This window comes from Vipera berus, assembly GCF_964194415.1.
Source record: "Vipera berus genome assembly, chromosome: 5".
In the NCBI taxonomy this organism is placed as follows: Eukaryota; Metazoa; Chordata; class Lepidosauria; order Squamata; family Viperidae; genus Vipera; species Vipera berus.
Window position 1 is genome coordinate 29,066,597 of NC_138207.1, and position 18,414 is coordinate 29,085,010.

At 37.6% G+C, this 18,414-nt stretch overlaps 1 protein-coding gene across 7 annotated transcripts in view; it reads left to right on the plus strand.

Moving 5' to 3' along the window:
* Nucleotides 1-3,583: 3,583 nt before the first annotated feature.
* LOC308668920 (phospholipid scramblase 1-like) overlaps nucleotides 3,584-18,414 on the plus strand; it is a 37,666-nt gene continuing 22,835 nt past the window's right edge. For 3 of the 7 annotated variants that reach the window (XM_081329210.1, XM_081329208.1, XM_081329214.1), the window contains exons 1-2: nucleotides 12,336-12,468; nucleotides 13,549-13,604. The gene's annotated coding sequence lies outside the window, so the exon portion shown is untranslated. Of the gene's footprint in view, nucleotides 3,604-12,303; nucleotides 12,469-13,530; nucleotides 13,605-18,414 lie in introns of those variants that run through there. The other 4 variants (XM_081329209.1, XM_081329212.1, XM_081329211.1 and 1 more) reach the window with 4 other exon arrangements.

Consider the following 18,414-nt stretch of genomic DNA (forward strand, 5'->3'; position numbering starts at 1 on the left):
TTAAAAGATTTTTTTTGACAAGGTTCATGAATAGTCTGAGACGTTTATTATCATCAGTTTTTATTATAGTCATTAACCAGGACAAAATTTGAAATTTTCAACAAGCCCACATAATAAAGTATTTATTTCTCTTGGATCCTTATAGTCTTACTGAATCATCGGCCCTATGAAACCAAGTTTTGGTGGAGCCTGCTATATCTTGAGCATCATGGATCATTATTCAACATTATGGTTTCTGTTACTTAATGAAAACCAAAGCAGAAACATTCCAGTATTTTGCAAACTGGCTGAAGTTTGCTGAAAGGAAAGTGAAATGTAAAGTTCTTTGCCTTCTAACGGATAATGGTACTGAGTTATCAATAAGCATTTTGTAGCTCTGTTACAGAAGGCTGGCATTGAACATAAGCGTTCAGCCCCTTACAGACCACAACACAACACGTTTATTGAGGGATGAGGGCGAACGCTGCGGGCTATGGCTAGAACAATGTTGTCTGATTCTGGGTTACCCGAAAAACTTTGGGGAGAGGTGACAATGTGTGCTAACCACATCTTAAACATTGTGGTTAATTCCACAACTGGTGAATTACCATATACATGCTGGCATGGTAGGAAACCTGATTTGGGTTACTTACACACATTTGGAGTCCGAGCATGGGTTCATACTCCATCGCCACTGAGGCGAAAGGGACAACATAGAGCAAAGAAAATGTTTTTTGTTGGCTATGAGTCCAACCATAGGTCATTTAGGTTTTGGGAGCTAGGTACCACTAGCGTGTACTGTAGTGCTAGTGCTAGGTTTCTAGAACACGTTGGTTGGAGCAAACTGGAGCAGGAAAGTGTTGGTGATCCTATCGTTTTTAGTAATAACCCTGATACTGAAAACAGAAGTGAGGATAAACCTTCTGTAATGGTAAAAGAGGAGGACTCGATAGGGGAGGTAGAGGAGGTAGAAGAGGAGAGTCCAACACCAAGTCCTGTACTGCCTAGACGCTCGACTCATGATAGACGTCCACCTGATAGATACGAGGCTAGTATTGTGTGTCAGGTGAATATAGAGCCTTCTAACTTTAATGAGATTAAACTGTATCCTACAAAGGATCAGAGTGCATGGAAGGTAGCAATGGATAAAGAGTTGAAATCCTTGCAGGATCTAGATGTATATGAAAACGTTAGACTTCCACCAGGAGAGTGTGCAATTGGTTGCAAGTGGATCTACAAACTGAAGAGGGGTATAGATGGGACTGTCAATGCAGTGACAGGGACTGTTACCCATAAGGCACGTTTAGTTGCTCAAGGATTTGCTCAGTCAGACAAGGACTATGATGAAGTGTTTGCACCTAGTCTGAGACCTACTACGTTGAGAGCAGCATTAGTTTGGGCAGCTAAGAATCAGTACAAAATAAACCATGTAGATGTAGAAACAGCATATCTGCATGCGCCTTTACAACACACTATATAACAAAACCACTAGGTGTAAAAACAGACCGGAAAACTGATTGTGGGAAATAAAGAAGAGTATTTATGGCTTGAAACAATCAGGATATGAATGGAACAAGTGTATTGTAAACGAATTAGCTGCAATGGGCTTTGTTGCCAGCATCGCAGATCCATGTTTGTTTAAGAAGGAAGATAATGGTGAAATTTCTTTGTTGTTGCTGTTTACTGATGACATAGCAATTATTACTAAGACTGAATAGGATGCAACTAACATCATTTCTCAACTGCAAAAGAAGTTCAGGATTAGAAATCTAGGTGAAATCAATCACTATTTGGGTCTGGATATTGTGAAGACCGATAAAGGTTACAAGATATCACAAGCTGGAAAGATAAGCCAACTGCTGAAGCGATACAACATGGAACTCTGTAAGCCTGCATAGACTCCAATGGCACAGGATTTTTTAAAATGCAAATGCAAATGCAATGTTGACAAAACAGTGTATCAGACTTTGATTGGTAGTCTTTCATATCTAGGTAATTGGTCTAGGCCAGATATTTCGTATATTGTTAACCAATTAGCTATATATAATGCCGAACCTACTGTTAGGCACTGGCAGGCAGCGAAGCAGGTATTAAGATATCTAAAACAAACAATACATTACTCGTTATATTTAGAACCTAACTGTGATCTGGTTTTAACTGCTTATGCGGATGCAAGTTTTGTTACTGATGTAACTACTCGGAAATCTACATCAGGTTTGGTGATAATGTTAGGTAATTCGCTAATAGGATGGAAATTCATTAGGCAGAAACATATCAGTCTGTCCACAATGGAAGCTGAATTTTCCTGTTTGTCTGTTTTGTGTACCAAACTACTATGTTATAAATAAGTATTAATGGATATGGGACTAACTATAGAAAATCCATTTCTCATTTATGAAGATAATCAATCTGCAATTAAGATGGCAACGAATGCAGCCATCAGAACATGGTCTAAGCATACTGACCTACGATACTTAAATGTCAGACAGTGTATAAAAGATAAACTAATACAGTTGGAATACTGTGCAACCAACAATAACATTGCAGATCATTTTACTAAAGCTCAGGGTGCAGTTAAGCACAAAGCTTGTTGTGAAAATTATGGCCTAAGGTTGTAAAAAAGTAATATATTGTCCTACCCAAAGGGGAGAATGTTAGGTATATGTCTGTGGCCAAACTGGTTGAGTTAGCAATATATATAAATGACAATTGTATCATTGTTATAGTACTGTAATGTATCACTTTAACTGTGTAATGCATTGCATCATACCTTCTAATGATTGGCCAGCGCTGTTTTCTACGGCCATAAGAGGGAGCTAGAGACATAGCTTCTCTCTCTCTGTTACGTTCACTCTCACTGTTACTTGCTGTTTATCATGGTTTGTGGGTTTGCTACTGTTTTGCTAAACCTGTAGAACTGTGTTTTGACTTACGGACTGGTAAGAAGACTCTGTATCGGATAATCCTTGGACTGTTGTTATCTGCTATCTTTTCATTACTCGTGTATGACCTGGACTGTTTTTTCCTGGACTGTGCTATTGTCTTATCCCACAAGTAAAACTTTTGTACACACCTCAGTATATCTGTGTGGTTGCTGTGTAAACTTAACTACTCTCAGTATCCTCTTTTTTTGTGCAAGCTCTCTTTCGCTCAAGAGTTGCTCTGCTCATCCTTGTCAGTATTAATAATTCTATTAATAATCAATTATAATTTATATTTATTTATATTAATAACTTATTATTGATTCCAGTCAATGTTTTACATTTTTTTAAAATTCCATTTATATCCCGCCCTTCTCCGAAGACTCAGGGCGGCTTACAAGCTTAGCAGTAGCCTTCATTCTATGTATATGCCTGCTTATTAGGGCTTTCATAAACCCCCCAAGCGGCATTATTACAAAGTCAGCTTAATTGCCCCCAACAATCTGGGTCCTCATTTTACATTTTAATGACAATGTATTCTATACAGAAAAAATAGAAAGGTATCTTTTCATGTATGCTATGATAAAACAGTGACTGTTGAAAATAAAATAATTACACTCATTTCATTTTAATATTGTATTTTTTTAACCATTGTAACAGATGGATCAGGTGATAGTTGACCAGCAGCTTGAGCTCATGGAAAGTATGTATTTTGTTAGCTTTCAAGAAATATTACTGGGTGTTTGGAGATTTTTAAATCTTGCATTTCCACTTTATAAATTTTAGATGCTGTGTAATTTAAAATACTAAATATGTGTTTAGTACTGACAAATTTACAGCAAGAAAATTCCACAATACTTTATTCATTTTCCACCCTATACATGAGCTATAAGATTTGTTGTTTACATCTGATATTAAGGTACCGTACATACTTCGTACACATAATTTTTCCTACTGGAACATGATTAATGTGAATTACATGCAACCCACTGCTTCACCAGTATTCATGATGGGTTTTATCGTAAAGGTTAGAAAAGTAATAAACTACATTTTCACAACTCTTAAAAAATGAAATTTGTAGCTTGTAAAATGTAGCTGTTTGATTAAAATTTAAAAGTCATCAGAATTAAATTTCAAGTCCAGTTCTGTTCAACCATTACAAAAAGCCCTTTGGGAGAGAGTCAAGTAGCCATGTATAAAGCTGCATTCAGTTAAATAGATAAATTTGGTTCAAATGTAAGCGTATTCTAGAGTGACAACATCATCACCAAAATGATGGTATTGTACTTCAACAATATCTGGAAATTCAGCTTCCTGTTATAAAGGAAACAAAGCTTCCAGGTATTGTTAAACTAGAACCCCACAACTTTGATGTTGGCTTAAAACCAACCTCTTATGCAGACATAAGAGAATACAGAACATTATTTAGATTATTTAGATTTATATTATTTACAAAGAAAAAGTCTGCAGAAGGTGCTCTAGATATATAATTTAATCAAGAGTAATCATGAGTTGACTTACCTCTTATATTATTTCCGTGGGTTGTTGAGGAACTCTAAAGCAGGGGTCCCCAACCCCTGGTCCATGGACTGGTACTGGGCTGCGGCATGCCAGAAACTGGTCCATGCCAAACAAGCAAAGCCACATCTGCGGGATGCAGGCAGGACACAAAACCACTCCCCCTTCGTGCGCAGAAAAACCTCTCTCCACAGAACCAGTCCCTCATGTCCAAAATGTTGGGGACCTCTGCTTTAAAGGGAAAGAAATGAAAATAATATTTTCTTCACAGAAATCTCTGATTTATCTGACTGTCTTTTATGAACAAAAATAGCTCCCCTTCTTGATATCTAGACTGAAAATGACAGCCGCTAGTTTATTTTGTGGTAAATGAAAGTTTTGAGAGCGGCTGTCATTTTCAGTCTAGATATTGTTTTCACTGTTCAAGATGTATTTATCACCCAATTTTATCTTCACCTTTTTTCTTCCTAGGACACAAGTATGGACTGCTATCACATAGCATTTTTATTTTGTGTTCTGAAAGGTCTTCTTGTAATGAAAGTTGATACTAGGAGCTGAAGAATGTCAACTTCCTATTTTGTTGTTGTTGTTGTTGTTAGCTGCGAAGTCGTGTCCGACCCATCGAGACCCCATGGACAATGTTCCTCCAGGCCTTCCTGTCCTCTACCATCTTCTGGAGTCCATTTAAGCTCACGCCTATTGCTTCAGTGACTCCATCCAGCCACCTCATTCTCTGTCGTCTCCTTCTATTGCCCTCAATCTTTCCCAGCATTAGGCTCTTCTCCAGTGAGTCCTTCCTTGTCATTAGGTGGCCAAAGTATTTGAGTTTCAACTTCAGGATCTGGCCTTCTAAAGAGCAGTCAGGGTTGATCTCCTCTAGGACTGACCAGTTTGATCGCCTTGCAGTCCAAGGGACTCGCAGGAGTTTTATCCAGCATCATAGTTCAAATGCCTCAATTCTTTGCGCTCAGCCTTTCTTATGGTCCAACTTTCACTGCCATGCATTGCAATTGACTATACACACTTTTGTTGACAGGGTGATGTCTGTGCTTTTTAGTATGCTGTCTAGATTTCCCATTGCTTTCCTCCCCAGGAACAAGCATCTTTTAATTTCTTGGCTACAGTCCCCATCTGTACTGATCTTGGAGGCCAGGAAAATAAAATCTGTCACTACCTCCATTTCTTCCCCATCTATTTGCCAGGAATTGAGAGGGCCGGATGCCATGATCTTGGTTTTCTTAATGTTAAGTTTCAAGCCAACTTTTGCACTTTCCTTCTTCACCTGCAACAAGAGGCTTTTTAGTTCTTCTTCACTTTCTGCCATTAGAGTGGTATCATCTGCATCTCTTAGGTTGTTAATATTTCTCCCGGCAATCTTAATTCCAACTTTTGATTCATCTAGCCCTGCCTTTCTCATGATGTGCTCTGCATATAAGTTAAATAGGCAGGGTGACAGTATACAGCCTTGAACTTCCTATTTACTGATTTTTAATTAAAATTACTGATTTTTTTTAAAAAGATCCAGTAGTTTTAGTTTTTTTAATTTTCTTTTTAGATTTTTTATTTATCTTTTGCATGTTGTATAAATGTTATTTATCTCTATGATCCTGTTGCTAGTTGATTTGTCTGAGTGCCAAGCTTCCAGGAATTCCCCAGCATTTTTTGGATTTAGGTTGATTTAGGATGCTTACAATTTCCCAATTGAAACTAGGTTAAGTCTGTTCATTTGTTGTGAAATTAATGATTTTTCATTAGTCTTCTGACTACTAGGTGTGTTCATGGATGTGATCTGATAGTCTTCGTCCTGTTTGTCATACCTTGTGGTTGTTACACTCTTTACGCTGTATGTTATAGATGACTTCTGTTTTTTCTTCTTGGGCTACTGTATGCATACATTAACACCAAAACGAATTTTTTCAAGTTTGGACGCATTCCATAAGATAGGCCATTTGAAGTATCTTGGTTCAAAACTGTTGCCTATGTGCACTGTTATGCAAGTTTTAGTAATATGTGGATGACTTTGACACAGTTGTTTAACTTATCAGTGTTTGGGTTTTTTTCAGTGATAAGTGGCTATGAAACTTGTAATAGGTATGAAATAAAAAATGCCACAGGGCAGTGGGTATACTTTGCAGCTGAAGAAAATGATGACTATAATCTGCACCGTTATGGGCCTTTCAGATAATTTACCATAAAACTTTTTGATAATACAAATCAACCAGTCATTCAATTGTCAAGGGAGTTCCATTGTGTCTGTTGCTGCTGTCCTTGTATTTGCTGCCTACAAAAGATAAACTCAACTCCCCCCTGTCCATTTTAATGTACAATAGCTTTCCCCAAGTCATCGTCTCCCTCTAGAACGTCACTATAAGGGCTACTATGGTATAGCTGTTAAATGCTGGATTGATTAAGGAGACTCAGGTTCATATTGGTCTGACAGGTACCAAATATAAGCTACAAAATCCTTATGACCATTAGGGGAAAGCAAAGAGATTGAGAAAATGCAAACTCTTTGCTGTCATATAGTGGTCATTCAGATTTTTACAACCCAAATATGCTAGTGTACATATGGATATTCATTCAGTGATTTTGAGCAAGTCAATCTCCTGTTGCTCCTGATTTAATACTAACACAAAAAGAAAGCAAAAAGCAGGGCATAAAATCCAAAAACAACATATTAAAAATCTTCTGTTCCCCATCAGCAGTTAACTCCCTTTTGATTACTTATTGCCTTGATTTTCCATGTGTTTTCAACTCTAACTGTTAAAGATCCTGTTAACACAAATGCTGTTCTTTATTCTAATTCTAATTAATGTTTTTTCCCCCTTAAGGCTTGAGGTTCAAGCACCACTAGGCACAGTCATTGGATATGTTAAGCAGAAGAACCACATCTGCCTGCCCAGATTTGTTATCCAGAATGAGGCCAGAGAAACCATTTTGAAATTGCACTGACCTTGTTTATCATGCAATAGTTATAGGGATTTTCATTTTGAGGTAAAATGACACTCTAAGCTCAGTCTTCATCTATCCTTCAGTATTGGAATATATTAAGTATTGATAAGCTTATGATTTTTCCAGTTCATAAGAGCAGAAGTAGGATTGCTGCCTACGGTTCTGTCTGTTGTATCCCTTTTTCTTCTTTGCAACCAAGGAACTTTATATGCCCAGTGTGAAGTCTTGGAGAAAAACATGATAATAATTTGGAAGACATATTGGTGGCTCAGTGGGTTAGGACGCTGAGCTTGTCGATCAGAAGGTCAGCAGTTTGGCGGGTCAAATCCCGAGTGCCACATAGCAGAGTGAGCGCCTGTTACTCGTCCCAGCTTCTGCCAACCTAGCAGTTCGAAAGCACGTAAAAATGCAAGTAGAAAAATATGCTCCAGTGGGAAGGTAACAGCGTTCCGTGCGCCTTTGGCGTCTAGTCATGCCGGCCACATGACCACAGAGACATCCTCGGACAAGCGCTGGCTCTTCAGCTTTGAAACGGAGATGAGCACCGGCCCCTAGAGTCGGAAACGACTAGCACGCATGTGCGGGGGAACCTTTACCTTTACCTTTACTCATAGCTTCATTGTTATGGTTTAAGCTGATGTGTATTTTCCATTTTTGACCAGGATGCTCTTAAAAGTATTTTTTAGAATGATGTCATAACTATTACAAAAGTATCTCACATTCCAGTACTGATCCAAAGAGACGAAAATAATAATAAGTGGAAATATTGTATTTAAGTCAGTGAGTGAGTTAAGTCAATCAGTGCAGCCGCACAAACTTTTCTGATAAGGCAAAATTTGCAATTCTTATTTATGACAAATGATGCTGATCTGTAGGCAAAATAGGAAGGAACACCAAAATGGCTTCACCTAACATCTTTGCACCAAAGCATATTGTCATGAACCTGGCTGATAGTTTTACTTGCATCCTTCTGGTAACATTAATTTTCATTTATTTGTCATATCTGTGGGAAAGATGAGCTTCTTTGTTTGTTTGTTTGCTTTATCTTTTATTTTTATTTATTTATTTCTTCAATTTCCGTAGCCACCCTGGGCAGCTTACAATTCAAAAAATATATTACAGTTTTTAAACTTATTAAAATATAAAACAGTAAAATATTTAAAAAACAGTATATTAAAATACATTACAGTTAAACATATTAAAAGCATCTTAAAACAATGGAAAGAATTAAAATATACTAAATATATAGCTTTGATATATTTTTTTGAGGGGGGAAGGAATGGAGTTTCATTTGTTGTTGAAGTGAAACTTTTTGATATCCTTTTCTCAGAACATCAATTTACTTTTTAAAAAATCAATTAACTGCTAAACATGTGAATTAAAATGAGCATAGCCAAAAGGACGATTAAGGTGGAATAATGTAAGAGATATTTTTAGAAATTTCTTAGTTCTTTTAAGAAAGAGGAAAGGAACAAAAGAATTTCTCGGGATGATAATTTAGGAAACAAAACAGCTGCTGCATAAACACTGTGAAGCAACAAGAACACAGAATAGAAATGACCTTACCAAAAAAAAAGAAAAGAAACAAATAGTAAAACCTTTTTCATTAATGTTATTTAGAGAAGAATATTTATTGTGCTGGAACTGAATATGAATCTCCATACAGTTGCCAGGAGAAGCAACAACATACAACAAGATCCTGTGGATAATATAATATTAATTAAAAGCAGAATCTGAATCCTATATACTTCCATAGTTTTCTTTGCAAATAATCCCAATTCAGGAAAAATGAAGAGGAAAAAAAAACACTTCCGTTTTCCAGGAGTAGCATATAATTAAATTTTCCTCATTTTCATAGTTGTTTTGACTATAGAATCCAGCCCACAAGATATCTAAAATATAGAAATTTGTGTTTCTCTTACTTTTTCCTCACAGATTCTCTTTTCTTTTTATGGTGTTGCACAGTTGGTGGAGCTGTTTATACAGAAATGCAATTGATACGGCGCTGGCCTGCCAATCACTTTGGGTGGCTCACGGTTACGGGTAGCCCTTGACTTACAAGAGTTCATTTAGTCACATTTTATTCCCTTGCTTTGAACACCGGAAGACCCATGTTTCTGTAGGCATCACATTCCGGTGTTGTACTTCAAACATTCTTACCTTACTGATAAAATGAGGGTCATTTTAGGGGTGGTGCCGTGTTTTTAAATAGAACTTTTTTATTGAATTTTTTTTATTAAATGTACATTTAAAAACACGAGTGGACATGATTCAATTTCCCTGGCTACAACACTACTATTAGTATTACTTTACGTAACAAAAAGAAAAAACAGAAAAGTAAAATACATTCTATGACGGAACAGAGTATGACAAAATGTTAAGAGATTTTTGATGTGAATTGAATTCTCCAGAATTGTCTTCCCATCTACTCCTGTGATATTCAATTTTCGGAATGGTAATTATCTGAGTCAAAACAAAAAGAGATTTCTTTTGCTACATACTAGGGGCAAATTAATTTTGAAAAATAGTGTGAATAGGTGTTTGGTAAACAGATATTGCTTAAAATTCAAGGTGGGTGGTGGGACAGGTTACTTTCATTTTATTCTGTTGTCTGAAGCAGCTAATTGCTGCAATGCCAGATCTAGACTTGATGAGGCCCTAAGCTTTATAAGTTTAGAGACACCCCCCCCCTATTAAAAAGTTACACCAAACGGTCTGTACAAAATAGGAACTTGGGTTGCCACAAAAAAACCTGAAAACATGTGTATGACTTTTAATTATTTAATAGCAAATTATTTGAGGTGAAAATAGAAATAATTTTCAAATGAATGTTTTTACTGATTATATATTTATAATTTAGATGGTTCTTTTTTCTCTTGACTTATGATCACAATTAAGACCAAAATTTCTGTTGCTAAATGAGACATTTTCTAAGTGATTTTGCCCCATTTTAGACCTTTCTTGCCATAGTTGTTAATTGAATCATTCCAGCTGTTAAATTAGTAACATGGTTGTTAAATAAATCTAGTTTCTCCATTAATATTGCTTGTCAGAAGGTTGCAGGTGATCATATGACCCAGGGATGCTGCCATGGTCATAAATATGAGTCAGTTGCCAGGTATCTGAATTTTGATCATATGATCATGAGAATGCTGCAAAGATCATAAGTATGAAAAACAGTCATAAGTTACTTTTTTCAGTGTCATTGTAACAAAAGTCACTAAATGACTTGTTACAATGTCAAAGGAGGACTACCTGTACTTTGCAGCACACCTAAAAAGCCACACGGAATTGTAAAAGCAAGAAAACAAAGGGAAATTTTGTGAGTTTCTGTGCATTGTGAGGCCCTAAGCTGTGGTTTGCTTATGTCTAAATCTGGCACTGTTGTTGGTATTCCTCTTTTTCTCCGTGAATTTATTTCTAACCTCTGATTAGTTTAATAGGAAAAATAAATTTAAATAAATACAATTGTACTTTGACAATTCAGCAAACTAAAACTACAGTCTTTTAAACTTTATGTTCCTCTAGAATAAGTGGTTATATTTCAATAGCATGCTTCTGTGTTTATAATCTTAAATTCATTTTAAAAGTAGACTGTTTTTCATCCAAATTTAAATTTGGAATATTAATATTCAGGAATAAAATGATCTATCTTGACCCATCCAGTTTGTATTGTCCAGATCTTCTGAGATAACAAACCCAGATGTGCCAGGAAAAGTAAAAAAGAAAACATCTACAAATGTCTTTCTGACAGCTGAAAAAAGCCATCTACCTATTTCTAAACATTCTACTCTACGTTATAATTTTCTGACACTGTTACAACTTCAGTAATGATGTTTCTATTTCATAGCTAATAAACAAGCATAAAAATTAGCTGCCCGACACTTCCAACAACCACTGATCATTTTAATTGTTTCATTAGATTACTTTGCTCTTTCTACATTAAACAATTCAGTGCTGCCAAGAAAAGTTCTTATTCCATTTCCCCATTTCCTGTCACAACAACCATGACGCGAATTAGACTGGCGCCATGCCCATGGCTTATTAGGAGCGTCAGTCAATACCTTTTTGAGTACCCAACAAGTTTCCCAGGCACACCTGACGTCTTAAGTCAAAATAAATTGAATAAACTAAACAAATTCTGTAGTGTATGCTGCTAGCATACACAGGAAATGCCAGCGCAGCAAGGGGCTGGTCAACTCCAGGCGATAACCGCTGAGGCGGGAAAAGCCTGACGGAGCAAGTTTGACAGCCCCCGGCATGGTCAGCTCTGGCGGGAAGCCAGGGTTTAAACCTATTGGCCACATGCACTGGCGGGAAGCCCAGGTTCAATTCTATTGGCCATCATTCACCTGGGCAGGTATAAGAAACACCAGGTAAACCCCTTTGTCCCAGATTCATTCCTGATCCGAATAAAAGAAATACTACCCAGCTCAAGTGTCCGTCTCTCTGTGCGACCACGCGACTTTGCAAATTCATTTATAATGGAAGGGAAAAAATGGGAAGAGCTTGTGCTACCAGAATGCACCTGCCTCGGACTGAATTTCAGGCAATTCTTCATTTCTTATTCCAAGATTCACCATCGACCAAAAAAACCGAAACACTTGGGGTGGTGGAGCAAGCAGGATGGAGGAAACGCACAATGCATGCTTTGTTATACCCTTAATCCGTGGCAAAGACCTATGGACCAAGCCTACGGATTTCGGTTGTTGATCTCATAGCGATGAACACAACGGGCTTGGTCCTGTGACGTAGGCACAGCCCGCAACTCTCTCTGCCTTATCTTTCCGTCATTTGAATGCTGGCAATTAAGCAGCGAGTTCTTCAGATGTGCCATTAACTACCACAGTCTCAGGCGTATGCGACTCCCATATCTAGCTCCATTTGCTCTTTGCCGCCTTCCCCGCCCTATCCTGTTCCCTAGCAGGGCCCCCGGAGCAGGGCGGGAAGAGGCAGAGACAGTCGCAAAGCTCCCGTTTTTCTCACAAGCAAAACACACATACCGATCAGCGAACGGTAACGGGGCTGGAAGTACCTTTCTGCAAAGGCGATTCCGACGCGTTTACTCTAGAGTAACTCCCTGGCAAGGACGTAAAATGTAAGTTTTCCTTTCCTCTCGAAACTCAGGGATAGAGGGGTTTGCCAGGCGCAGGGTTTGCTCCACTATTTGCTTTGATTGGCAACACTCTTGCAAAAAAATAGTAAACAAGAAACGGCCACGGATTCGTTGCGGTCTTCCAAGCTATAAACGGAGTTCTTCAGGTCTATTAAGCGGGACGAGGGACGATTTGATTCCGCTCCCTCCTTGCGAGGGAGTTGTCCTATTCTTGAATTTCCACCCCTGGAAAAGTTGATCTTGTCACCTGCCGATTTCTTTTCCTCCACCCAGTTTGTCCAGCACCGCCCTGTTTCTTTTTCAAAAACCAGAGGGAAGCCCTGAAGCCAGAATTCTATCTCTTGTAGAATCAAAATGATAAGGCACTGTTCTGGTTGGGTGGCCTTATTAGAGATATTTTGTTCTTATTGTCACCGTTATTATTTTATGCTCCATTTCTATGATGAAATTTATTCCTGTGAAAATGTGCCTTGAAGCTCCCTCTGTGCTGTTTGAAGAATAGGAGAGGTTTTCTGATTGAAAGGAATCCAAATTCCAATTAGTAAACAGCCTAACCAAAGAATCCCAGATTGTCCCCACCCACCCAGACAGGCAAGACACCAGACTATAAACAGACAGCAAACAGCACTCCTTACTAGCATTGATGATGTTACCTAGTTTAGGGTAATGAAATGTCTGCAAGAAAACAAGGAAGCTCAGAGAGCACCAAGGACCCCCCCCCCTTAAAATTCCAAATTAAACATGCTGAAAGCTTTTGTTTTCCAGACCTAGGAAACTATGGTTGTTTTGTATAGTGCAACAGGTGAAGCATGTGGACACAATTTTAAAACAAAGAACAGTGTAGAAGATAAATGCTAAGCTGTTTCCAGATTTATTATTATACATGACTACAGCTATTTTAACAGGGATCCTATTTCAGTAAATTTAAAGTGTAAACTTGCTGACATATTCCACTGGCTTGAAAAAAGAAAGCTTTTTCAGAGCTAAACTATTGGGATATCTCTTCTATACAATCTGAATTCACATACCTGGGAAAAATTGTAGCTGTGGTTTGTCCTGCAGTCTCAGACCAGGAGGGAGAGAGCAGGACTTCCTGAGCTAGCCAAGGCCTAAAGAAGGTAAGCTGTACAGTACATTGTGCACTTTATGAATTGTGGGTCTGCTATTTATTATAATGTGTATTGTATGTTCTAATTTTACCAAATTTGGAATATATGCTGCTCTGAGCCCAGTTACGACATAAGCTAAATAAGGCAATTCCACAAAAATGCTTAGACAAATGAATATTTAATCAGTACAGATAATCCTTGAATTGCTACCATTCATTAGTTGATTCAAAATTACAATGGCTGAACAAAGGGACTTATGATCTATACATGAAGTTATGGCTCCTGCAGCACCCCTGGGTTCACATGAATAAAATTTGACCACTTGGCAATGTGCCTGCCCTTATGACAAACATCAAGGATATTGTAGTTGGGTGTATTTCCCATCCAGCTGGGTCCCCTCAGGCCTTGGACCTGCTTCCTGCTCCCACACCTTTGGGCCTCCCATGCCCCATCATGTCTCACTCCATGTATCTCTTCTGAAATTTGCTTTTCCAGGACAGGCAGCTGATGTGCCATACAGCCTTCCTATACAATGATCCCAGAAACAATCACAATTCTTGCAACTCAAGAATTGTGGTCACTTCCACAATGGCGCCTACTTCTGAAATAGTAGCACACAGTTTCTGTATAGGAAGGCCGTGCAGTGCATTGACAGCTTCTCTTTCTGAAAGGTGATATTTGGAAACTAACTTTCACACAGAGGCCACTTCCTACCATCCTGGAGCAGGTGCCATTTTTGGGGTGAATATAATTGTCATGGGTTGAGAATTATGGCTCCTCCCATAATGGTGCTCGTTTCTGGGATGGTGCCATCTGGCTTCTGTGTAGGGAGGGAGGAAGCCATGGGAGGCCTCGTGCAAGCCATGTGTGAGCTGGTAAGTGCTGCAGTGCAGCCTTCTGGGGCTTCCCCCATCCCCTGAGTCACCATCCTTCACTTGATCACAATGGAGAGAGCTGGAATGGGTGCCTTGCTTAATAACTGCCACAACCACTTATGTGATCATAAGTCAAGGACTGCTGTAAATCAGATATAAAAATACCATGCCACAGCAAAAGCAAATCATGCAAAACATGCTTGTAGTGCATCCCTGTGCCATGAAGGACTTTGAAGGTAATAAACCGTAGCTGAAAGTAGTTTATTACAACTTCATTTGTTACATAGTTGCGGTTATTTTTTTGTCACTTAGTCTTATATTCCATCCATTTCTATAATATTCATTCTAACTGTATTTTTTTTCTTTTTTGCAACATAGATTTCTTATATACTGTATTCCAACTGATCAGCTTAATATTGTTTTTGCCCTGATATGCCCAACTCTAATTTCCATGTAACAAAATGGGCAGAGATTCTTTCAACAAATATTCAGACTACATATTCACATAGTTTTTTGAAAGCTGCTCTATCCTCTGTTTTGCATTGGTTTTGATTCTTCTGGTGTGAAGTGTGATTGTCTGTCTTGTGTTTTCTTGGATCTCTGTGATAAATCCTTTGGTTTTAAATGCTGCTTCAAAGGCTGAAAATAATTCTAAATGATTATACAATGCTATATTCCCATTCTTTTCTGAGCATATTCTACAGCTTAATGTGATTGACACAAATCAAAGGACTTTCTATAATCAATGAAGTATGCAGTGATTTATTCTTGATATTCTTTCACTTTCTCAATTATCCAGCATGCATCACCAATAATGTCTAATTTTCCTTAGTTTTTTTTCAAAACCCAACTTGAATATGTGGCATCTCATTTTCTAAATAGGCCTGTATTTTGCATTGGATGATCCTAAGCATTATTTTGATAGCACGTGAAAGTAAAGATATTGCATGATAGTTTGCGCAGTCTGTTAAGTCTGCTTTTTTGGCTTTCAGAATATAGAGTGCCGTCTTCCAAACTGTTGGCTACTGTGTTGTTCTCCAGATTTTCTGGTATAGCTTGGTTAGAATTTCTAATGTTTCTTATGTAATTGGTTACCATAAGTCAATAAGTATTTTACAATTTTTTGAGGTAGACCAGACTGGGAACCAAAGTTATAAATGCTAATAACTTTGTGTCTTCTCACTTCCTGCCTTATCTGAATAGAACAAAACAAATAAAAAAGACCCCTAACAAACTAGGGAGGGTCAAGTCTGACCCATTTTCTCAAATTACATTTGTGCTTTGGATTCAAATTTCTTTTGTCTGACTATCTCAGATGAAACTGTTCTTCCTATTCCTCAAGATTATTCTTATAGCCTATTACAGTATTCACCTAGCTCTGTAGTGATCAAAGTGCTGATCTAAGTTCATCTTCTAGTACTAGAAGAGGTTCTTGTAAGTAGGTAATATCTTCTAATGTATCTTGGATATTGACACATCTATTGTATGATATTTCACTATATTCCTTCTATTTTTGCTTGATCTCCTTTGAACCAGTTATTTGTCTACAGAAGTTCTTTGAGTTTTATGAAAGACTTCCCTTGTCTGACAGAATATTCCCTCCTCCAGCATTGCATTCATCCAGAATGTTGCATAGTTTTTCTTGAATTCATATCTGCTCCTTCCCATTATCACAATTCACTGAAATGTATTGTGCACTGCTACTTTCATACCATGCAAATCAACTTATATGAGACTGGTCCATTTTTTTGTAATATATATTTAGCTCTTTCACGCATATTTAAGCCTGCAGTTCCTTTTCCATGCAATTTGTATCAACAAATTCTACTCCACAACTTTAGGCCATCTTCATTCTGGTGCATTACATCCATTACATCTGGTGCAAAGAGCATACCTGCTTTCTAACACTAATTCATTTTATTCATTACCCTTTTCTTGAAAACACTTAACTTTTCTTATGTTTCTAGTTGCAGACTTCTAAATAACTATTAGAGCTTTGATCAAATCTGATTTCTTATAAAGCTTTTTAATATGATGGCAATTAGATTACATTAACCATATTAGAAGTCTTTGTGGCATATACAGTGTTCCCTATTAATGTTAAGCTCAGAACTAATAATTTTTTGCACATGTTATCCAGTATTCCTCATGTACAAGTGAAGCTCGGTTTTACGTCAGGCATGTTAATGTTGTCTATGCAATCAATTATTTCTCATCTAGACATATCTTACAAGCCAACATATGGGACACATATGGGGCATAGGGCAAAGCTCTTTACATTGGCCCCTATCCAGTTCAATAAATTAATAATTTAAATTCAATGACAAAAAATAAATCTCAATCCCCAGTGATTTCAGCAGTGTTTGAAATGCAGATTGCAATTATTCAGTGATTCAGAATTGAAGGGTAAAATGTGACTTGAAGCATGAATAAGCACCCATATAGCATTGTTTGGAATACAGGTAGTCCTTCATTTACACTTCAACTGGGACCAGAATTTCCATTGCTAAGCAAAGTCATTGTTAAGTGAGCCACATCTGCTTTTATGATTTCTTTTGCTATAGTTTTTAAGTGAATTACTGCAGCTGTTAAATAAATAATGCAGTCATTAAGTGAATTTGATTTCCCATTGACTTGATTGTCAGACGTTGGCTAAGAAAGTCACAAATGGCACTCATATGACCTCAGGATAATGCAATCATTGTAACTACATGTGGGTTGCCACATGTCCAAATTTTGATCATGTGACCATGGGGATTCTGCAGTGATCATAAGTGAAAGGACCGGTGGTAAGTCACTTTTTTCAATATCATTGTAGCTTTAGATGGTTGCTAAATGTTTGTATGTTTTGAACAGTCTTATCTTATCCCAGGATTGAGGGGCAGCCTTTGTGACTGACATAGCATCTTAGCTGAAAGTGAAAATGTATATCCATCAAAAGTGAAAATGCATACCCATCAAGACTTCAAATTAAATTTAGTTGTTCAAATCTAGATCTGTGCAAAGCTATAGTATCCACTGTCAACTACCAGGCAGCTATGTCCCATACAGTACATTATCTGATCATATTAACTAGAGACATAAGAGATTCAGTCTGAAAGTCCCTGAACAGGAAAATAACTTGTTCTCTCATTTAATCACAATGTCTTTCCACAAAGTAGCCTAATAAGAAGATTAAAAAGGAGAGAGAAAATGTATCTAATATAATAATAGATAAGAATGAAATTACCCACCAGTGTTCTCTCAAAACAAAACATATGTTAACTGTTAACAACCTCATGATCCCTGCATTGTAGCCTGTGACCACAAGGGGAAGTGGGCTGGAACACTAAACTGATTATTACTGTGGAACCAACTTACAGAAGTTATTCATTTTTTTTTAAAAACAATAAGTGTTCTACATCAGGGATCCCCAATCCCTGGTCCATGGACTGGTACCAGGCTGCGGCATGCCAGCAACTGGTCCACATAAACAAGCAAAGCCCCATCCGCAGAATCCACACAAAACCACTCACTCTCCGGTCCGTGGAAAATCCTTTCTCCACGGAACCGGTCCCTGGTGCCCAAAAAGTTGGGAACCTCTGTTCTGCATAGTTACTAAATACTTAATCAGTTATTTAAAAATTGTTAACAGAAAAAAATCCTCTAAATTCTCATAGAGACAGCAGAAGATTTTCCCCCTACTTTTACAAATATTGGATATGTAGCCAACATCTTGAATTACTTGGTTGAGTTAGACAGCTATAGAAATTAATAATTAATTAATTAATAGGACAAAGGGAGAAAGCTAATCTCTCTCACCAACATGTTGAAACCCTTACATTAGTGGTTCTTAACCTGTGGTCTGCGGACCTCTGGGGTACTGTGATGTAATCACAGGGGGTCCACAAAGGCTTGAATAAATGTTATGATTTAAATGTTGAGTTATGTTTTGGGGGTCATGC